This window comes from Gorilla gorilla, chromosome 10, assembly GCF_029281585.2.
Source record: "Gorilla gorilla gorilla isolate KB3781 chromosome 10, NHGRI_mGorGor1-v2.1_pri, whole genome shotgun sequence".
Lineage (NCBI taxonomy): Eukaryota > Metazoa > Chordata > Mammalia > Primates > Hominidae > Gorilla > Gorilla gorilla.
In genome coordinates this window covers 87,503,363-87,528,282 of record NC_073234.2, presented here as the reverse complement: position 1 = coordinate 87,528,282, position 24,920 = coordinate 87,503,363, and the positions used below count along the sequence as shown (strand labels likewise).

Sequence of the window (24,920 nt, the reverse complement as noted above, 5' to 3'; positions counted from 1 at the left end):
GCTCACAGAAGTTTAAACAAATCTTGTTTTATGTTATGGCATGCAAATAATGCCAAGTAATTTGCTTTTGAATTTTACAAAATTCCAGTACAAATCCAGGCATATAAGTTAGATAAGTATATGGAAAATGTTGCAGTTTGATCTTTGCAGGTGTAATATAACCAATGGCATAGTACAGTGGAAAGAGCAGGACATTTCAATTAAAAAGATTTAATATCCCTGTTCTAGCTCTGTTAATTTCACCTTGGGCAAGTCACTGTTTCTCTTTGAAGCTCGGTTCCCTCTCTAAAATTTGTTTGAAAATAATAATAAGTATTATAGCAACACACTTTATTGTAGCATTTAAGAGAAATATCTAGAAAAGTGCCTTTGCTAACTGTGATGCACTCAAAAGATACTTTTAACAGCTTTATTGATATATAATTCATTTGCAGTATAATTTACCCATTTAATGTGTACACTTCAATGTTTTTAGTATATTTGCAGGATTGTGCAACAACCACCACAACCTACTTTTGAACATCTTTGTGTCCCGCTAAAAGCAACCAATACCCATTAACAGTCACTCTCAATACACTCCCCCACCCTCATCTCAAGGTAACAGCTAGTCTACTTGCTATCTTTATAGGTCTGTCTATTCTGGACATTTCATAGAAATGGAGTCATATATATATATATATATATATATATATATATATATATAACATGTAATCTTTTGTGACTATCTTCTTTCATTTAGCTTAATGTGGAAAAGGTTTATCTATATTGTAGCATGTATCAGTATTTCATTCCTCCTATTGCCAAATAATATCCCACTGTATGGATGTACTATATTTTATTTATCTACTCATCAGGTAATAGACATTTGAATTGTTTTTACTTTTTGACTATTATGAATAACGCTGCTATGAGCATTCATGTACAAGTTCTTGTGTGGATACATGTTTTTATTTCTCAGGTATATGCCAAGGAGTGTGACTACTGGATTCTATGATAACTCTATGTTTAGCATTTTAAGGAACTGCCAAACTATTTTTCAAAGTGGTTGTGCCATTGTACATTCACTAGCAACTTATAAGAATATCAATTTTTCCATACTTTTGCCATCACTTGTTATTGTCTATCTCTTACATTATAACCATCCTAGTAGATTTTAAGGGGTATCTCATTGTAGTTTAATTTGCATTTCCTTAGTAACTGATGATGCTTATTAATCATTTGTATAGCTTCTTGGGAGAAATGTCTAACACTTTACCCATTTTAATGGGTTGTTATATTGTCATTGAATTGTGATATTTATGTAATCTGGATACAAGTTCCTTATCAGATATGTGGTTTGATAACATTTTATTTCATTGTGTGGATTCTTTTAACTTCCTGATGTTATTATTCATACCACAATGTTTTACTTTGAATGAAGTTCAATTTATCTTTTTGTTTTCTTCGGTTGCTTGTACCTTTGGTATTAAATCTAAAAAGTCAATCATAAAGACTAACTCCTAAGTCTTCTAAGAGTGTTATAGTTTTATCTTCTTACATTTGGGTTCAATTTTATTGTTTTGTCAATTTAACATGTATAAGCCAATACATTAATTCTAAGCCAATGAATACATGTTCATTAGAGAAAAATCAGAAAATATGTACATGAAAAAATAATAAAACAAAATACATTCATAATTCTATTTATTCAAAAACAACTTCTAGCATGCTGGTTTATGCTTCCAAACCCTATTTTCTGTGAATGTATTCTAATTTTTGTGTATATATGTATAGGTATGCATGTATACATTTTAGTGGGATTACATAATGCACAGTTGTGTAGACAGGTTTTTTTCTTTGATATATTGTAAACATATTTGCATATCAGTTTTTTGGACTTGGCTTTTCTGAACTTCAAGTGTTTCAGCCGCATAAGAGCAAGTACTTGTGACAGTCAAATGAAATAATGTTATAAATGCATTTTGTAAGACTTCATCTACAGGGTAAATTAGCTTTATTCTATTATTGTATTAGTCTTTTTTGTTAAACTGCTTTCTCCAAATACTCTATAAAATCCCTTATCACATTAGATTATTAAACTAGTAAGTTTTTAAAATATCTATATCTCCTGAATTCTTCAAGACTAGCAGTCTATATAGCTTTGCGTCCCCGGGGCCTGTCATAATTCCTGGACCAAAATAGTGATGAATGATTGTTGGAATTAATATGTATTATCAACACCTCTGAATATTTTAGAAATGGTACACTGTTGTTCTTTGATCACTGATTAAATTATCAAAAGCTTGCTGAATATATGATTATTGTATCTTCCTGATAGACTATTTTATCTTTATAAAATGTTCCTCTTTATCATTAGAAATATTTTTTGGTTTTAAAGTCTACTTTATCTAATATTAGCACAGCCACTTCAGCTCTTTCATGGTTACTTTTTGCACAGTATATATTTTTCCATCTGTTACATACAAAGTAAGTCCCTTCAACCAGAACTATGAAGCCCTTCATCCTCATGGTTTGCCTTCCCTTTGGGCAGAACCTTAGCACCATTGCAACAGAGCCGGGAATGGTGGTCTCTGGTCTTCTCTGCTTGCCACTCCTAGTGTGGAACCTCTGTAATCCAAAAGAGTTGGGCTGGCAAGCAAAGCTTTGTCCGGAAGCAGGAAAAAGACAGAGGGTTCCTGTTTGCACAGTACTCACCTGACTCATTGAGTTCTCTTTAAGTGTGAGGAAACAAATACAGGAGTCAGGTCTAGGAGGGTGGTCGAATCAATGGATAGGCATCAATTACATGGCCAGCCAGCTGCTAAGGTTCTAAAATTTCATTAGTTTTGAAATAAAGCAACACTCCTTTTGAAATTTTTTGCCTTATGAATGTTATGTTGAGATTTAGGCACTATGTGTATGAATCAGAAAGTATTATGAATGATTTAAAAATAGTTGAAAGAAAAAGGAAAAAGAAAAGAAGTTGGTGTCAACCCTCAACCATTAAGATTATCTCTACCTTTGGTTGTTTTGACTATACTATTTAGAAAACTGATAGTAATGAAAATGTTTCTTGTTCAAAGTTATGCAAATAATTCCCATTCATACAAATGCAAATAGACTTTGTCCAAAGGAAAATATAAATTATTGTAAGTTAAATTCTCCTTTTAACCAGTCGTAACATCTTACTGGTTCTCACTAATTAAAAAGTTAAATAAAATTTTTGACATATATTCATTTCATATTTGTAGGAGTCATAATTTTCTCTTTTTAAAAATATTATCCATTAACACAAATAGTGAACATTATTTGGACAACATTATTGCTGTTATCCTGATCTTTCTGTCCTTTATTAGTTTTCTCTCCTTTCCTAACCTTTCTTTCCTTTTCACTGAGCTTAATCTGCAGGGCAAGAAATAAACAATAGCAGACACACTGAACATAGATGATGCACAAGGGAAACAATGTGATGCACAAGGGAAACAATGGAGATCATCATCAGAATACTGTCATGTCAAGAAGAAGCCATGTTACTGAGAAGAATGTTACTAAAACTTTTAATGTCATACGCTAAAGGTACACACACCCAAAAGATAGATATGCTACTTTATCAGAAAGTAGATAGATAGATAGATAGATAGACAGATAGATCAATCTTATAGAACTTACAATCATTGTGGTTCTAGATATTACAAAGCTCATATTTTAAAATATTAATATTGAAACTTTAAATAGTTAAGGTTTTAAAATTAACTGGAAAAACATCCATAAACTGTTCCCCTTGCAGTTGTTATAAATTTTCAACCTCTTAAATAATGTCCTTATCATTTATTCTTTTTTAGGCCTCAACAATGTCTATGTCTTGATCCTGGAACATTTTTCTCTGATTTTCTTAACCAACAATTCAATGATAATAAGCATTCAACCAGCATGAAGGATTTAATCAACACTTGCATAAATGCATCAGAAAACACACTGTATAAGCAGAGATAACTGTAAGCAAATATGTACTGTTCTTGTAACCATAATTTGTTTGAAAGTAAGTTAGTTCTGGAATAGAGTGTAAAGTAGTTATTTTAACCTTAAGTGAAAGCAACTGGTCTCCACCTCTTACCAAGTTGAATCTTAACAGAATAAACATGTTTACCCCTATTTTAATGTAGCAAGAATCTTTACACAGAGAAATCAGATCAGTGAAGTAAATCATCAAATACATTAGCTTATTAGATGATCCAAAATCATCTCTATCTTTTCCAACAGTTAAATTAATTTGTTTCCTTGCCTTGGCATTTATGAATGTTAATTTAATCACACAAACTTAGACTTCCTGTGAGAGAATTTGAAACCACATTGTGAACATGATTTTCACATAGGGTTTGTTCCTTTTCCCCAAATTAGAAAATAAAATTTAAAAACTGCATGCTTGTATTAGACCCTAGGCAAAATCAGCATAGGCCTGCCATCTCCCATTACATTGATTCAGGACTCTGGGGAACCATGTCACCATCTGGACGGGAGTGCATATGGTCAGAGGGAGGCCTGGGAGAGTGTCCTCAAGAAGACCCCAGATGGCTGAGCAGCCACCTGATACTGAGATGAGCGAGGGCAAAATAGATCATATTCATCACAATCCATCTGCTTATAATTTCCAAATATTCAGTCCTGTCATGGCAGGGTACAGCTTCAACAGGAGAGGACTGACTCAGAGAGACCAAGACCACAAGTCCAGCTAAGCAGAAGACATGTGGAAGATCCTCTATGATGAGAAATAGACGAGGCGGCCAATCTGAAAACGTCAAGAAGGCAGGGGTAGCAGGCTCGGAGCCACAGAAAGGCAGGGATTATCTATGGCATAGGAGCCTAGTGAAATCAAAGAATAGCAATGATGAACAGGGTTGGGGGTTTCAGACTCTAAGAAGAGTGGGATGTTTTAACAACCTGCTGAACACAACTGTCTCCGGATTCAGAAATGTTGATCGTGGCTTCAAGACGGGCATATACACAAGAATTAATTCACCTCCTGATTAAGGCATGGATATAGAATCTAGGATTCATTGATAGTTTTCATGGCAAACAATAATAATTAATAATAGTCAATAGGTATATTGCCCTTCATAAGTACTTTGCATATATTTACTAATTTAATCTTCACTAAAACCCTGTGAGATAGATACTATTATTATTCCCAATTTGCAGATCAGAAAAAAATAGATGCAGAGGATTTTAGTAACTTACCCCAAATCATATAAGTAGTAGAGCTAGATTTGAAACCCAGCAGTCTGTACTCCTAAGCACAACAGTTTGCCACTGCCATTCCTTTTACTTTCCAAGAGGCTGCAATGACTGAGCTCATCTCTTCCTATTTTATACTCTCATTTCCCTATCTAACCTGTTCTACCCTGATTTTCCCTGTCTCTTATATCATGAATATCAGGTTGGATATTCATGTGGAACCTGAACAATAACTGCAAATACGTGGAATGTGCCCTGCCCCTCCTCCTCCGAACCCATTTGTTTAAGTTGAAATGAGGAAGCACTCTTGTTTTAGGTTCAAGGGGAGGTTTGACTCTTGAATGTCTGAACTGTGTAAAGGGTATGAGGGATGTGTGTGTGTGAATGTGTGTGTGAGTGTGTGTGTAAAGGGCAGAGGGTGGAATATGGAAGGTAGAAATCAGCGAATAGCTGAAGGTTGAAGGTAGAAGCTAGAAAGGCTATGTTTAAGAGGAACTCCATGAGACTTACGATTTACACAGGCCTAGTAAAGCCCAAGCGCTAAAATGTGGGACAGTTATGGAGGGGGCAGCAGAATGGTCTGAGATGCTCAGCACGGCACCAGCACCAGCGACAGTGCTGAGACACTTCCAACAGTGACTCATGAGCAACTGACATCAGAGACAAAAGCAGATTAATGGGATTCTTCTTCAGACGTTATAAGAACCCTCCCAGAGATGCCTAGAAATAAACAGGGCAGATTTAAAATGGGAGAAGGAAAAAATTGATGTCCCACAGTTGTACAGAAAAGCGCTACAAAGCAGCAAAATGCACGCATTAATGTTAATGTGGCTTCATTGCTTGCAGAGAATGGTGAGGCCTGCAGATATCCTAGTTTGCTGTATACAAAGGAATAGGGAAGAGTAAGTGCAATGCAACATAAACCATCCTGTTCCATCATGTCAAACACAGCTGCTGACATATTCTACTAATAAAGGGCAACATAGACATTTTACCAGAATTGCTTATAATCTATTGGTGCCTTTTTTGAGGTTAATTTTTGTAATTATTGCATAAACATTTAATTCTAGCCATATACTAAAGTTGCTGTCCTTTTTGTTAGGGAATTCTATCTCCTATTGTGCAATTTTTTTGTGCTTTTTTTTCACTAGTATTGACATATGGTACCCAACCTTGTCACTCTAGACAAGGTTCAATTCAAGTCCTAAAAAATTCAACTGTGACCTTTTAATTGTCCCACTAAGCTTGTGCTTTCTTTGTTTGCCTAAAGTCAGATTCCAAGGATCAGGTTACATGGGATAAAAAACAGAATAAGCACTTTTGATCTAAGCTAATGAGACTGGACCTTATGTAATAGGCCTGCTGTCCTCCCATTTTCTATTTTGCACATATCTTTTCTGGTCATCAGCTATAACAGGCAATCTTAGGGGGGAAACAGCCTTTTAAAATTTCTCAAAAGGATGAAGTATGAGCAGATGTCCAAGAGAAAGATAAAATAACATTGCAAGTAAAATGTAGAGATTTATTGATTCACTTTAGCAAGCTGTAATAGAAAATGTTGAGAACCTTAGAGTATAACACTAAAAGAGAAAGGTAAAAAGTCTTATTTTCATCCCATTGTGTTCAATAAATCATGTAGTTCCAGTTGCTTTCAACAAGTTTCTTTACTTTGAGTTGTCATTAGTGTCAAGTTCAATTCATCATATGCAAAATACTTTCTCCTATATGTATTATTATATGTAGATAAACATATTATATATAAGTATTTACATGTTGATTTGTAGAATGTAACATTTCATGTTAAAATAAAGCTATTACACACAAAGCAATATAATTATGTATTAATTTTCTTTTTTAAAATTTTCATTTTGGAACAGTAATAGAATAATTACCCCAACAAAATATAATTCCATGGGAAAAGGGATAATAATGAAACACAGTCCATATTTTTCTATTAAAAAAGAAGTATATGGCTGGTGTTGAAAAGATCAGCACTTTCTATACATGCTGACAGATATATAACCAACAGGACATAGATAACCTGCTAACAGGAATTAAATATAAATATGCATTGAACACATAGTACTAGGTACTAGGCACTATGAGGTTACTACAAATAAAGTTTCTACTCTATGATTAGTGAAGAAATAGACATGTAAACAACTAACTCAAATGCAAGACAGAATTAAATAACAATCAGTCCTGCTGGGTGTGGTGGCTCACACCTATAATCCTAGAACTTTGGAAGGTTGAGGCGGGTGGATCGCCTGAGGTCAGGAGTTCAATACCAGTCTGGCCAACATGGTGAAATCCTGTCTCTACTAAAAATACAAAAAAGTACTTGAAGGCTGTAATCCCAGTAATCCTAGTAATCCCAGCTACTTGGGAGGCTGAAGGAGGAGAATCACTTGAACCCTGGAGGCGGACCTTGCAGTGAGCCCAGATAGCACCATTGCACTCCAGCCTGCATGACACAGCAAGACTCCATCTCAAAAAAAAAAAAAAAAAAAAAAAAAAAAAAAAATCTGTCCTTTGGCATAATGAGATATCATGCCACACCTGTTAGGATGGCCACCATCAAAAAACAGAAAAATCACAGGTGCTGGTGAGGATGTGGAAAAATTGAAACCCTTGTGCAGTATTTGTGGGATTATAAAAGGGCACAGCTACTATGGAAAACAGCATGGAGTCTTCTCAAAAAATTAAAAACGGAACTACCATAAAATCCAATAATCCCGTTTCTGGGTATATACTCAAAACCATTAAAAACAGGATCTCAAAGAGATATTTGAACATCCACGTTCATTGCAGCATTATTCAGAATGTGAAAGCAACCTCAATGTCTATCAATTGATAAACTGATAAAGAAAATATAGTATGGACATAGAATGGAATACTACTTAGCCTTGTTTAAAAAAGGAAAACTCTGTCATATGCCACAACATGAATGAACCTTGAAGATATTATGTTAAGTGAAATAAGCCAGTCACATTAAGACAAATACTACATGTTTCTACTTACATGGGGTATCTAAAGTAATCAAATTCATAGAAAAATAAGGTAGAATAATGGTTGCCAAGGGCTGGGGGAAGAGGGAAATGGAGAGTTGTTTTTCAGTGGGTATAAAGTTTGTCATGAAAAATGAAACAGTTCTAGAGATCTGCTGTACAATGATGTACATATAGTTAACAATATTATACACTTAAAAACTTTAAAAGAATAAGTTTATGTTATATGTTTTTTAGCATAAAACATTTTCTCAAAAACAAAAACAAAAAGAAAAAAAAACAGTGCTTTGGTACACGAAGGGAAGGGTGCAGGAAAGAGTATTAATTCTAATCCAGAGGATTATAGCTTCAGAGCCATGGCAGCATTTGACCTGAGTTTTCAATAGTGAGTAAAATTTTGATGTACCAAAGGGCATGAAAAAGCATGAACAAACACCCAAAGTGGAAGTTCATGGATTGTTTGAGGAATAAGCAGTCTGAGTGGCTGAAACATATGCTATGGAGGGATTAGCTCAGATCATTTATCAAACAAGTTCCTTGAAAGGACAATAACATCTTTTCCATTATCTGTAACAATTTACAGCTATTTTACCAACATACAATGTTATTTTATGTCCTCATTGTAAAAATATTATACATCATAGTTTATTTAGCACCCTTCCTAGAAAGTGTGAAAAGAAATAAAGATGGCAAATCCACTTAATCTTGACCTTTTTGCCTTTAAATTTTGAACAGCTGTTTTTCATGGCCTGACATAGGACAAAGCAACTCAACCCAATAAACATAAACATTGAAAATACTAGTGAGGAAAAAAAGTATATAGGAAGCTCATTATATAGTTTCCGATATATATAAGCATACATTTTGGTATTATCAAAGTCTTTTATTCAAAGATAGTTACTGACCTTAAAGACCCAATCTTATTCCTTTCTAATTTGACAATGATACTGAGAATTTAAATAGAAAAGTGGGAAGAAATTGCAAGAAAAGTAATGAATTTAAATTTGGGCATCTTTGAGATGCCTGAGGGACATCAGCTGGAAATAATTAATCAATTAAGTCAGGAGTTTTGAGCTCAGGAAAGAATTTGACTAGTAGGAAAAACACAGGGAGGCATCAAACAAAAAGTGATTGCTTAATTTATGATTTTATATAATCACCCAGGGAGAATGTGTAAGAGAAAAGAGATAATTTACATAGAAAAAAATAACAGGAAGCACAGCAATGGAGGGGTGGATAGGAGAAGATTCAGGTAAATTGAGAGACTGAAGGTGAGTCAGAAGTGAGAAATACCCTGGAAGCAAAGAGATAGGGTATTAGATGAAGGAAAATGTGGACGAGAGTATCAAATGCTGCAACAGCCATGTAGGAGGAAAATAGAAACATGCTATTGAATCTACCAATTATATGGCTACTTTGCTAGAAAAGAAAGACTGAGAAGACTAGTGAGTCAATTCAAGAGTGTATGGTTCAAAAAATATAACAGACTAGATAACCTGAAACCCTTCCATAGCAAATCCTAAGATATCTGGCTGTAATTTAACATTCTTGAAATGCATTACTAAACTCAGAAAAAAATCAAAGTGAAATAATCAGGTGCCAAACAAGATTCCCCTAAACTACCATGTAATAATATGGAGATCCTCAAACCACCATATAATGACATAAGCTGATGCTATGATTGGGAAAGCGGGGATGGGTCAAAGGGAGAGCAGCTAATCTTACTAAACTATTTTAGGACCTGACACACACAAGGGAAAAAGAATGTGTCTGGCCTATGCATGTGGAGACTTGCAACCGAGATATCCTCATAAACCCAGGTCATGCTCACTTAGGGGTATAATAGAAAAAATTTGTCCACTAGTACAGGCAGATGGTAATTGACTTTAACTCTTCCTGAGCTCCAAGTGAGTAAACAACTAAGAAAGTTTATTAGAAATATCACACACCAAAAAATAGGCCTGTGCTGGTGTGTGGTGTTCAGAACCTCAGAGCCAATAAATATAAAATAACATAAAATAGGTTCAGACTTTTGATATTCCTAGGGCTTCTTAAATAAATGAGTGAATTGCAGTGACGCTCCCACATGCTGCACCATTAGACCATTCTTTTTTTTTTTTTTTTTTTTTGAGACAGAGTCTCGCCCTGTTGCCCAGGCTGGAGTGCAGTGGCGCGATCTCTGCTCACTGCAAGCTCCGCCTCCTGGGTTCACGCCATTCTCCTGCCTCAGCCAACCGAGTAGCTGGGACTACAGGCGCCTGCCACCACGCGCGGCTAATTTTTTGTTTTTTGTTTTTTTAGTAGAGACGGGATTTCACCGTGTTCGCCAGGATAGTCTCGATCTCCTGACCTCGTGATCTGCCTGCCTTGGCCTCCCAAAGTGCTGGGATTACAGGTGTGAGCCACTACACACGGCCTAGACCATTCTCTGTCTCTCCTCTCTCTCTCTCTCTCTCTCTCTCTCTTTCTCTCTCATACACACACAAAGATGAACTGGCAATAAGCATTATAAAAGACATAATAGTTCACTATGTGTAAGAGATAGCAAACTTAAAAACAGTAGGATTGGAACTATGAAAACTTGAGATTACAGAAATAAAATTTTAAAACATATAAAATATGTTTAAAATAATAAAAATATTAAATAGCTGAAACCCAAAGGAAAAATCTAAACACTCTAACAAAGGAATGGGAAACATAAAAAAGAACCAAATGGAGTATTCAGAAATGTAATAATATAGATAAATAAACATTTTATTAGAATAAAAGATTCTAAATGATACAATTAACAAATGTCTAACCTAATGGACATACATAGACTGTTTAGAAGGGAAGTGGTATATTCCGAATTGCATGTTAGGACCGCTCTACCTGAAATGGGGCTTAGAGATGATAATGGTTTCAAGTATTGAATGGTCAGGATTCCCACAGGAAGTGGATGGCACATTCACATTAGAATAATTCCAGGAGGGTTTATATAAAAAGAAATTCATTTTAATGTTCCAAGTGGAGATAGCGAGCCAGAAAGGATAATGCAGAAATACCGAACTAGAAGAAGTGAAGCTAAAACCAATCTTAGGCCCAAAGGGACACCAGCTTCCCATAGTAGAAATAGGAAAATAGTGTTTGACTTTCTAAGCTATATTAATTACTCTTATAAAAACAAAAATTAATTTAGAAAAGTATTTTTGAGAGTGTACATATACCAGGGACTATGCCAAATTCATATTATTGAAACTTCTCAACAACTCTGTAATGTGCATTCTCCCTGAGGCATCTAAATGAATAAATACATGACCTTACTCTCCTTTCCTCAGATCTCCTGTCAAGGATCCCCACTGGCCAGAAACAGGAAACCAGAGGACAAGGGATCTCACTGATAGACCAAAGGGGAATACTAGCAGCAAAGAAATAAGAACCCAGGCACATCTAAGACCTACCATGGAGTTGGATGCAAATTAAAATCAAAATCTGATTTCAGTCATCTCACCAAGCAACCATCATGATTAACTGGCTTCCCATATAGGTTCTTGCTGAAAGAGACAGTACTGTTGAGGCCAGTACAAATACCTCATCCACTCTGCATTTTATATTTTCACTCAAAATTAATAAGACAGAGTTCTGGAATTACTAAAAATGGAAACTTTATGAACTGTTGATTATTTCTTAATGAAAATTTTGGTAGTAGCTTCCATAGTTGTATGAGTCTAACAACATAAATGATAGGATGTGGCTATGACATAAGCAAAGACAGAGACCAGAGGACATTTTAGCCAGTTGTCAATATTTGAAAAAGCAGAAGATGTGGCAACACCAGAGCAGGGTTACTAGCCATCAGCTGGCCTAATAACTGCTGCTTCCTTTAATGGCACATGCTTGGATCGGCATGCTTCATTTCCCTCCTGTGTTTCCCTCCCAGCATGCTTCACTCACCTCCCAGCATGCTTTACTCCCTTCCCAGCACACTTCACTCTCCTCCCAGCATGTTTTATCACCTCCCAGCATGCTTCACTCCATTAGGTTAACTACTTCACTCCTACAAGTATTTGAGGTGATCCCTGTTACAACTCTTCTCAGAGGGTCTGGAGTCTAGAGGGGTCCTCAAGTCACCTCTTGTGTAGGGGCAGTACATGAAATTGACTAGAAGCTTAACAGAGTTAGGCTAAATTAGGGAATAACCAAACTTCAAAATCTTAGCCAAAAATATTGATCTCTCCTTATTCCAATTTTCTACTTTATTCTTTTGATATCTCTCTGCCTCCCTAAAATTTTCCCAAAAAAATCTATAATAAGTATAAGCTATAGGATTTGAATCTTACAACTCTGTTATTGGTTCCAGCTGTGGCAATTTCTTTTTATCCTTTAATTATTTTTATTTCACTGACTGAAATTCCTTAACCTGGTTTATGAAGACTCCATGATCTGATCACTACTTCAATTGCATCTCTTTCCATTCTTCCCTAGTTCCACTCCAGGAGAGATCTCCTAGAGAGATCAAACAGACCTCCAGGAATACTAAGCTAACTAAACTAACACAGTTAATAACATATAGTACTCCAGAATTTTACCCCTAGCAATTTTTACATGCTGCTACCTCTATTAGGAAATCTTCCTGTATCACTGTCCTACTCCAGACCTCTTGCTAAGGCTCAGTTTAGCTCACAGCTATTCCCAAATGCTTCCCTGACCCCACACCAACAAGATTGGTTTAGGTGCCCTGCCTTTGCACACTTATAAACATGCTGTACAATTAGCCCTATCTGTATTATATAAGCTTGTTTACTTTTTTGTTTTCTCTACTAGACAACCAGACCCTTACAAGCAGGACAAGCTGTACAAATGGCGAAGTTAATCAGTACCTTCAGCTTGATCTAGACTGCAAATTTGCAAGACTGCCTCTTCATTGTTCTACTAGGTGTTAACAATAAAACCTGAACCCTAAAAGTTTTTTCTTCATTATATCTCCTTTTAACTCCCTGCATGTCCCAATCCAGCCACAAAAGCAAACTTTATAATTTTTATTTGTTTCCCAACAGTCAATACTCACCACTTATGCTCAGGAAACATGTTTTCTGACTTCATAATAAATAATATAAACCATTATCAAAAAAATATTTTTGTAGAAAACATAACTCAAGATGAGACACCAGTTTTCTCAGTCAACAGGTGTTTATTCTAACACACATCTTTTGGATGACTTACTAAATGGAGCCCTCTTATGATAGACTTCACATTCCTTAAATAAACTGAGGTTTGAACATTATACTTACAGATTTTCCTCCTTACTATCTTTTCTATCCCACCTTCCCTCTCCTCAGTACATCCACAAATCCACAAACAATCCTTACTATACTACACAAACCTGTTTGGCTTTCAATTATAAGAGATGTCGGCTTAATGGATTGCGACTGACACTGTTCTTATTCCACTGGAGGAACACAGTCAATTGGAAATAAATCTCCATCCATCAATATGCAAGAAATAAAAAGACTCTTTAGTCACTATTTATTCACTTGAGGAATATCTTAGAACTCTGTAAAACTACTCAGTTGTACCCTACATTCAGCTGAGAGACACACATACATCCCCACTAAAAAATTTACACATGCATGTAACCACTAAAGGGACTCTAAAGAGTTCAAGCTAATTTCACAATTGACCAAATTTAACACAAAGGAAAAGAAACCTCAAACAAGCTAGCCCTTTAGAATTTAAATTCATACTAGAATCCAAACATGAAAATAGTATGAGCTTCCTAATCAAAATGCACTGGTATATAGAGACCAGAAGAATCTTCACATAATGCAAGAACTAAATGGCAAGCCCCTAATTCACTGAATGAATAATGAACAAAGCAACTTACTTGAATTACCCGCCTCTTGAAGGCCTATCTCAGTTGCTGGAGTGGCATACTAGTTTACTATGTCTTTATCTTCCTTCCCTTTTTATCATGTCACCTGTTTAAACCACCACAGTAGCTCTTTAATGTTTGTAGGAGTGTTAGGGCACAAATATTACTCGGCATCTACAGCTTTTCAAATTCTAGCTCCAATCTATATCATATTCTCATCCTCCATGTGGTCTTTTCTTTGACCCTTCAACATGCTACCACAGGTTGGCATCAATAGTTTCCAGGTAGTTTCACCAGCCCAACAGGCTCTATCCAGGTAGTACCTGATAACTCTCCTCCTAGTCATTGGCACTCTACCTGTCCCTCTTTCCTCTTATTTCCAAATGCACTTATAATCACAGGAAGTTAGAGCTGAGTGCAGCTTGACCTACATCTGTTGTGTCCAGTGAATATTTAAGCTGTTTTTTTTTTAAGCTCTGACATACCTCCTATGGTGATCTTTAAATAAAGTAATATATAGAAGCCTGTTACTCTAAGCACATAGTCACTCCAGTCAAAGGAAAGGGATGGTGACTGAAGGCAACCTCACACTCACTGCTATGGTTTGGCTCTATGTCCTCACCCAAATTTCATGTTGGATTGTAATTCCCTGTGTTGGGAGAGGGACCTGGTGGGAGATGATTAGATCATAGGGATGGATTTTCCCCATGCTATTCTCATGATAGTGAGTGTGTTCTCACGAGATCTGATGATTTAAAAGTGTGTGGCAGTTCCTGCCTCATTCTCTCTCTCTCTCTCTCTCTCTCTCTCCTGCTTCACCATGGTAAGACGTGCCTGCTCCCCCTTCACCTTCTGCCATGATTGTAAGTTTCCTGAGGCCTCACCAGCCATGCAGAACTGTGAGTCAATTAAACCTGCTTTGTTTATAATTTGCCCAGTCTCAGGTTGTATCTTTATTGCAATGTGAAAATAGACTAATACACTCACCTTGACAGAAAGTATTTGGAAAATATCTGATCTACTGCAATCTTTCCATTTTACAAATGAGAAAATAAGAAAGGCCCACAGATATTAAGAATTTGCCCAAAGCCACATATCTAGCTCAGACAGGAAGAACTTTTTAGCCAGGTGTTCTAGCTTAGAATCCAGTGCTCCTACAAAACAAAAGTTCACTATAAAATGCTAACCTATCCATTGAACCATGAGTTAAAAAAGCAGGCTGTGTATGGTGTACCTGCAAGCCTTTATTATTCAACAAATATATACTGAGTGCTTGCTGTGGGCCAAAAATTGTTCTAGATACTGAGGAATTATTACAGAAGTGAACAATATAGTATAATCCCTGTCCTCATAAAACATATCCTTATTTTAAAATTGACAATTAAAAAAGGAACAAGCAGATAAACATATAATTTAAAATTGTATACACACAAGAGAAATGAAAATATATATCCCACCAAAACTTGTACATAATTGTTCATAAGAGTATCTTAATAGCCAAAAAAGGAAAAACAACCCAAATGTCCATCAACTGATGAATGGATTAAAAAATGTGGTATATTCATACAATACAATATTATTTATCATAAAAGGAATGAAGTATTGATACATGCTATAACATGAATGAATCTTGAAAACATTATGCTAAGTGAAAGAAGCCAGACACAAAATGTCACATATTATATGATTCTATTTATAAGAAATGTCCTAAAAAGGCAATGCCAGAGACAGAAAGTAAATTCATGTTGGCTAGGAACCACAAGGAGGGGAAAATGAGGAAGTGACTGCTATTGAGTATGGGCATGTGCATTATATTCAATTTTAAAAATAAAAGATGTAATCAGAACTCAGAGATATGAATAAAGCATATAGGGTACGATAATAGAGAATAATAGAGGAATACCTAGAAAATATGATGGCCAGGGAAGGCTTCTTTGAGGAGGTAATTATTAATCCCATACCTAAAGTGTATGCAGGATCCAGATACACAAAGGAGGAAATGGTGTTCCTGGAATAGGGAACAATATCAAGACCCTGAGGCAGAAGAAAGTTTGGTGTGTTCTAGGAACTCAAAGTAGAAACAAGAAAGAGAGGAACACAAGAAGTTAGAGAGGAAGGAATGAGTAGATCACCCAGAACTTATGGGCCATAGTAAACATTTCAGATTTTACCTTAAGTCCAAAAATAAACCATTTAAAAGTTTTAAGCAAAAGAGTTACATCTGCTCACTCAATTAATAAACTTAATTATCATCTGCTATGTATCAAACCCTGCTTTGTAACAAGAAGTATAGCCATAAAAAATTAGACAAATCCTTTGCTCTCATGAAGCTACCATTCTAGTGAAGGAGTCAGCTATCCAGTAAATAAATAAGTGAAGCATATTGTATGTGGATGGCAATGTGGGTGCTATAAAGCCAAGAAAGAAAGTACCATTGTGGGTTGCCATTTTAAATAGAGTAGAATGGGAAGACTTCACTGCGATGTGATACTTGAGCAAAGACCTGAAGGAAGTGAGGAAACACGCCATGAGCATGTATAAGAAAATCTGAGAAGGAGCTACCAATGAGGTAGGAAGAAAATGGAAATTGTGATGGCACAGCAGCTTACTAAAGATAGTGTTTCAAGGAGTAAAGAATGATCATTTGTGCCAAATGGGGCTACAACTCAAGTTAAAAATGAGGCTAAATATTGACTGTTGAATTTTGCAATGTGGAGGTCACTGGAAAACTCTGATTAAAACAGCTTCAATAAAATAATAATGGTGACTGATCTGATTGGAGTGGGCTCAGGGAGAATGGAAGAATTGGAGGAAATTAGGATAAATTACTATTTAGAGGACTTTTTTGTAAAAGGGGGCAAAAAATGGGGCAATATCTGGAGGGAGATTTGGATAGATATGATCATAAATATGATACAATGGAAAGGGAAAAAGTGATGAAACTAGAGAGAGCAAGAGGGCATCTGGACTGGTACAACTTAGTAAGTAAGAGGAGATGGCATATCACACACAAGTGGAGGGTTAGCCTTGGATGAAATAATAATGAGTTTATTCAAAATAATAGGCAGAAAGGGAAAGTGGTTAAAATGGCATAGGTATAAGTAGGTGAAAAGATGTGGTGGTGGGAACCTGTGGATATAATCAAAGTGAAGTTTTAAGAGTTCATTCTATGAACAAAAAGCAGTAGCATTTCTGTACACAAATAATGTTCAAGCTGAGAGCCAAATAAAGAATACAATCCCATCTAAAATAGCTGCAAAAAAGTAAAAATAAAATACCTAAGAATACATCTAACAAAGGAGGTGAAAGCTCCATACAAAGGAGAACTACAAAACACGGCTGAAAGAAACCACAGATGACATAAAAAATGAAAAAACATTCTATGCTCATGGATTGAAGAATCAATATTGTTAAAATGGCTGTATTGCCCAAAATAATCTACAAGTTCAATGCTATTCCTATCAAGCTACCAATATCATTCTTCATGGAGCTAGAAAGCTATCCTAAAATTCATATGGAACCAAAAAAGAGCCTGAATAGCCAAAGCAAGCCTAAGCAAAAAGAACAAAGTGAGAGGCATCACATTACATGACTTCAAACTATACCGTATGGCTACAATAACCAATACAACATGGTACTGGTACAAAAACAGATACGTAGACCAATGAAATTGAATATAGAGCCCAAAAATAAAGCTGCACACCTACAGCCATCTGATCCTTGACAAAGTCGACAAAAATATCAATGGGAAAAGCACTCCCTATTCAATAAATGGTGCTTGGATAGCTGGCTAGCCATACGCAGAAGAACGAAACTGGATGCATACCTTTCACCTTATATACAAAAATTAACTCAAGATTGATTAAAGATTTAAATGAAAGACCTCACACTATAAGAATCCTAGAAGAAAACCCAGGAAACACCATTCTAGACATCAGCCTTGGGAAATAATTTATAACTAGATCCTCAAAAGCAATTATGACAAAAACAAAAATTGACAAGTGGGACCTCATTAATCTAAAGAGCTTCTGCACAGCAAAAGAAACTATTGACAGAGTAAACAGACAACCTACAATTTGCAAACTGAATCTGACAAAGGTTTAATATCCAGAATCTATAAGGAACAAAAACAAGCAAAAAACAAACAACCTCATTGAAAAATGGTCAAAAGACATGAACAGACACTTCTCAAAAGAAGACATACAAGTGGCCAACAATATGAAAAAATGTTCCACATCACTAATCATCAGAGAAGTGCAAAGAAAAACCACAATGAGATACCACCTCTCACCAGTCAGAATGGCTACTATCAAAACGTCAAAAAACAACAGATGCTAGTGAAGCTGTGAAGAAAAGGGAAGGTTGACTCACTGCTGGTGGGAATGTAAATTATTTCAGACACTGTGGAAAGCAGTTTAGAGATTTCTTAAAGAATTTAAAACAGAACTACCGTTTGACACAGTGATGTGGTTTGGTTGTATCCCCACCCAAATCTTATCTGGAATTGTAGTTCCCATAATCCCCGTGTGTCGTCAGGAGGGACTCGGTGGGATGTAATTGAATCGTGGGAGTGGTTACCTTCATGCTATTCTCATTATAGTGAGCGAGTTCTCACAGGATCTGATGGTTTTATAAGGGGCTTTTCCCCCTTTGCTTGGCATTTCTCCTTCCTGTTGCCATGTGAAGAAGGACATGTTTGCTTCCCCTTCCACCATGATTGTAAGTTTCCTGAGGCCTCCCCAGCCCTGCAGAACTGTGAGCCAATTAAACTTCTTTTCTTTATAAAATACCCAGTCTCAGGTATTTCTTCATAGCAACATGAGAACAGTTTAATACACCTAGTAATGCCATTACTGGGTATGTATCCAAAAGAAAATAAATTGTTCTACCAAAAAGACACATCCACTCGTAACAGCACTATTCGCAATAGCAAAGACATAGAGTCAATCTAAACACCCATCAACGGTGGACTGTATAAAGAAAACGTGGTACATATACATTATGGAATACTATGTAGTCATAAAAAGGAATGGAATCATGTCCTTTGCAGCAATGTGGATTCAGCTGGAGGCTATTATTCTAAGCAAATTAACACACGAACAGAAAGCCAACTACTGCATGTTGTCACTTATAAGTGGGAGCTAAACAATGGATACTCATGGACATAAAGATGGCAACAACAGGACTACTAGCAGGGTAAAGGAGGGGGGAAAGATTTGAAAAACTATTGGGTATCATGGTCAGTACCCCAAACCTCAGCATCACCCAGGTAACAAACCTCCACATGTACCCCCTAAATCTAAAATAAAAGTCGAATTGTTTTTAAGTTCATTCTGGGTGCTCTACAGGCAATTGGGCAAGTGTAAAAACAAGGACCTCCATAAGAAGGCTGGTGCAATAGTACAAATGAGAGGTCTTGGTAATGTAGACTAACGTAGTGACAATGACAACAAAGTTTTATTTTATGATTAAATAAAAATATATGTTATCTCATTCTGTGTATCAACATCAATAATCTTTCTAAATGGGTATTTATACATTTATTTTTAAATAAATTCAAACTCTTAAATTCTATCTCAGAGTAATTAAATAGAAAGTAAGTTTTAATCTCCTATCACATGTATGGCTAGAAAATTACTTTCCCAAAAGTTATTATGTTCTGTTGGGTGTTTATCAAATTATTTAACCTTATTTTAACATGATATTCAGGAATCATTTAAAAATGCAAATAATAGATGACAATATTTTTAATTACTCTTATCTCCCTCATACTTCCACCAGTTTCCACAATCATAGGTATGTGACAGTAATAGTTCCTATGTTTTTCAAGAGATGTTACATGTAAGCTACCGAAAAAACTAGCTAGCTGATGGAAGGGAAGTGTGGATCCTGTTCATGAATTTTGAAAAAATTATCCAAAATGGAAAATTTCCATAGAATGGAGACTGAGAAAACATACCTCTTTATTTTTTCATTTTTTAAACTCCACCATACTGTATATTTATTCTTTCTGTCTCTTTTAAGGTTTCAACACCAAAATTATTGGTAATCATTTTGCTCTTTTATTTGGTCACCTGATGTGAAACCATCTAACATGCACAAAACACAAGATTCAACCCCCTACTTCCCGGTGAGGTTTGAAACAAGCCTAGACTGTCTGGTAGAAAATAGGTAATTCCCAGTGAGGGAGAATGTTATGCTGTAAATAGCTGCCTCTTGTATTAATCCACAGGCTTTACTATTTGCTCCATTTTCTTTCATAAGATTAACATTTAAAAAGCCTCTTTGTCACAGACTGAAATTGAATTGTGAAATGTGCTACTGAATAAATAATTTCTTCCTGAATGTTAATTACATAGGCAATTACCCTGAAGTGTAATTTTACATAAATACAGTGTTAGGGGTTCTACAGATGCAAACAACTGCACTAATGCCTCCTCATTTGGAAAAAAAAAACTTTTTGAGGCTGAAATGGAACATGCTGAATACATACTAAATATTAATCTGTATGTTTATGGAATTCATCAGAGGCTTTAGGGTGACTACACAGCTAAATCTTTATAAAGACAAACTTTTTTTTCTTTATATGTTTGTAACAATGGCAAAATTTTGTATACTGATACTAGCCAAAAATTTGATTTGATCCCAGCCAAAAATTTTAAATGAGACAATTTCCAATTATAAGAATCTGAAAATAAAATTTATCCAATTTTTATATTCATAATTTCTTTCAGATAAAGTATTTTATGTGCAATTATCAGCTTCTTATTTGATAATGATACGATGATGATGATGATGGTGATAAACTAATATTCACAAAACCACCTCACTCACTGGCTACAGCTAATAGATTTTTGGTCAAGACTTCTTACTCCAATAAAAATTACAAATTGCATCTAGACTCATTTGCTTATTGAAGATAACAACCAGCAAAATAGGTAATATTTGAGCACTTACTATATACAGCACTCAAGCATTTTACTTGTGTTGTCCCTTTTAACGTAACAGCAACTCTGTGACACTCAGATCAGGGAACAAAGGTTAGGAGTTTTTCTCAAAAAAACTTAAGTTCATACCACAACAACAAAAAATTTAGATCCAGGCTTCAAATCCAGGTCTTGCTAACTCCAAAGTTCACACTGTAAAGCAGATTCTGCTTTGCAATGTAGAAAGAAACACCTTAGAGTTAAGCCGGAGTTCAAACTCTGTCAGTGCTTTCAATCACAGCCTTAAATTCTCTGCCTTCTTTCTACTTTTGTAAATACTTATCCTGAGTTGGCATTGGGTCTCGGTTAGATGCAGCATCCAAATAATTTCTCTTAATTATAAGAGTAAATCAATCAAATTATTGTTGCTGTCTTAAAAGGGCAAGACAATTAATTAATTGATTTCTATTTTAAACTTCGGCTTAAAATTGCTTCTTATTCAAAGTGTGATCTGAAGACCAGAAGCATCAATATCACTTGGGACCTTGATAGAAATGCAGAAATTCAAGATCCACTCCAACCTGCTGAGTGAGTCCCCAGTTTCAGAAGCACTAATATAAATAATAGGTCCTCCAGGTTCACGTAGACCCTGAACTAATCTCCTCTAATATTACATAAAATCACTAAGAAGTTTTACAAAAGTCATTTATAAGTAGTCACTATAAACTTCTAGCATTTGATAATAATGATGAGGAAAGGAGGTCAGCAGATGCACAAAGTGAGATCTGGAAAGTACAGACCTTGTGTTTTGAAATTCCCCCAAAATTTCCAATCTACAAAGCTAACCCAGAAAAGCTTCTATTTAGAGACTTTTAGGCAGACAGCTTTTACTTATGTTTATACTACTGCTCAACTTCAGTCGGAGGATTCTGTTTTTGGAAAGTATTTCAGTCACTGATTTTAAAAAATAATGAATAGGCATAATTTTTGCATTATATTAAGGCTTGTTTACACTTTTATTCTGTAGCACATTCCATGAATCACAAAATACCATGTTGACATCTCCAAACATTTTTTATTATTGCTAGTTTACCTTTACATTTTTTTACTTAAACTCCCAAAGGACTAATATCTATACTGTTTCTGAGTATTATGACAACAATAAAATATTTTAAGGGTACATTATAATCAGTTACAGTTGAAACGTTCTCAAATTTCCACGTTAAAAGACCCTGGTTAAAATTACCTTTACTCGTACGTAAACAGTTGTCTGCAGAATTTTAGGATATTAGGAAAGACTTTCCTGCCTATATCAGTCAGGGTTCAGAAAGAGAAAAAACAAAATCCATAGTTACTAACTGGAACAAACATGGAAATTTTTACAGGCGATTATTAAATGACAGTCTTTAGAAGGGCTGTGGAAACTGAAGGTGGTCTGAGATTCATGGAGTGATGCCCAAAGTCTCATTCTATGAGATGCTATGAGAGCTGCTGTCCCTGATATAATAAGACAACTATAGAAAGAAGAAGCTGGCTGTAGAATCAGGAAGCCACTGCAATAGCTCCCAGTTCCAGAATCAAATCACTTCTGCCATATCTCCACTAACCAGTATTCAATAGAGCCCACTAAGAATTCTATAAAGGTTTTTGTCTGTAAGTGACATAGTACATGGTAAGACCAGTGTGTTCCATGAATGTCCAACCACTGTCTTTTACTTTTTTTCAGAATAAGTTATTTATTCTGGCTCAATGTTGTATAGAATACTATAGGAGAGGTAAAAACATTCAGCAAGTCTACAGGTTATAGTGCATGCAGAAATACGGCAGCAGGGAAAGCAAAATCAAATCCAGAATGAGTAACTAATTCAGTGACAAGTTGCTGCCCTTTCTGCAACAGGAAGGGCTTATTTAATTGACCCACCATTAAGGTGGCTTCCAAATTTTTATATAGTATGGTGCAAATTGCACAATGAGCAGGGCAATAGCCTGATCCATCTTGGTGAAAAGAACTCTGTTTTGGAGTCCATGAATTACTTTCATCCCTGCCACCATGGTCACTTTGTTCATTAGCCACTGATCCTGGTGTGGCCAGGAAAGATATAATGGCATCTATAGGAAAAGTTGTTTTGTCCACAAGGTTACAGAAGATCTCTACAGAGGAGGAAATTTGGTAAATATTCACATGGATACAAACAATTTTACATTCTGAGCCCATTATTAGAAGTCTATTCACCTATTTCTTCCCCATACTTACTTATCACCAATCTTCCAACCATTGTCTTTCCAAAATTCCTGAATTCCTTAGCTTCTTTCCATGAATTGGTACTGAGCCATGATTCTGACCATTCAGACAAAATGGAAAATCACTTATACCATTCAAATTTCCACCTGCTAAAAGAATCTTCTTTCCCCATTATGCTCTAGGCCCACCTCCTCCCTGGGTTAAAATGCTACAGCAGGGCATCTGTGCACTGCCCAACTACCAGGCAGGGCTCCATGTAAGCCAGACTTTTTCTTTCTCAGCTGGTTATAGAAAACGCTTCATGAGGCCACAGGTGGGTTGATGGTGAGGTAACACTGCAACAGGAGTAGGTATTTTGGAAATGTGAGTCACCTGCTTCTACAATTTATTAGTGCCTACAGGCTTGGCTTTAAGCCTGATCGTATAGATGCCATTTCTACCTGATGATGGAGTGCTGCTAGACAGACTTGATATTAATGCCTGGTGAGGCAAAAAACACTCTGGTCATTATTGGAGACTAAGTTTACGTGGTCAGACTTTCAGTGGGCCCCAGCAGCAAGCCAAGAGCAGTTTCTCACGGGTAGACTATTTTTTACTTCCGACTACTACTTGTTTGGATGCGTGTAGTACCTATTCGGGTAGGTGGGTGGGATTCCTAAAGGTGTCTGCTGGAAGCTACATAGGACATCCCAAACCACAGACACTTCAAGCACCACTGGATCTGCAGGCTCAAAGGACTAAGTGGCAGAGCTTTGCACTGAAGCTTCGACCAGCTGCAGTATCTTCTCTTACTCCCGCTCTCACCCAAAACTGATAGCTTTATGGGTTCCCTCCATAAATAGGTCAGAGAAGATTCCCAAATGTGGGATATGTTGCCTCCAAAGTCCAAAGCGACCCCCTAAGCATTATGCCTCCTTCTTAGAGGCATTTGGAGGGAATATCCCTTCATATCCCAAATCACTGGTCTCTCAGAAATTTCACCAAGGTAACTAGCCCCTACATTTTTCTTTAAATTTTTCTTCCAATCTCAAGTTACATGTTTCATACCAGGACATCCAGGGTACATGTTACTGCGTGTTTAGCAGGTCCTGCTATTATAATAACACTAAAGTAGGTCTTCCTGTTTTCCTTTGGGATGGTAAAATATTCAAGAGTCTGCATATACAGAGAAGCAGGAAAGTTGGAGGGTTGGTATTACTCAAGATATGACAGTGAGAGGGTGTTTTCTCTGAATAGAAAAGCCTCTATCCATAATGTCCACCATTCTTCCCTCAGAATACCCATTTACCTGTAAGGTTTGAAATGCTACTATTTAAAATTAAAGCACATTCTTGAATATGAGTGATGTATACCCCTGAGTTGAATATAGTATTAAGCTGTTATCAATCATTTATACCTTAGTAAAAATTAGTTGATCAGATTTCTTCACTCTGTAATATTTACTGACAATCATTGCACTGAAGCAAAAAAGAATCTTTTTTATTACAGGCAATTGCAGATGTTACTTCATTTATTCATTCTTTCTTTTCCTGCCTACCAAGTTTTTAGGGCAGCTAAGTGAATATGCATTTTATTATCCTCATTTCTGAGAGGACAGAAAATGAGTAGGAATATAAATAAGTTGCTTAAATGGCAGGTCTGTCTCCAAAGGCCTTTCTCCTGACCCTCATGGGTAAGCATGT

The 24,920-nt window shown here is 36.0% G+C and overlaps 1 long non-coding RNA gene across 1 annotated transcript; it reads left to right on the top strand.

Moving 5' to 3' along the window:
- Positions 1 to 3,487: 3,487 nt before the first annotated feature.
- On the top strand, positions 3,488 to 11,709 carry LOC129526007 (uncharacterized). The gene is made up of 3 exons (XR_008670572.1): positions 3,488 to 3,555; positions 3,822 to 3,974; positions 11,537 to 11,709. It is a non-coding gene; the product is annotated as an uncharacterized lncRNA (long non-coding RNA).
- The last annotated feature ends 13,211 nt before the right edge of the window (positions 11,710 to 24,920 follow it).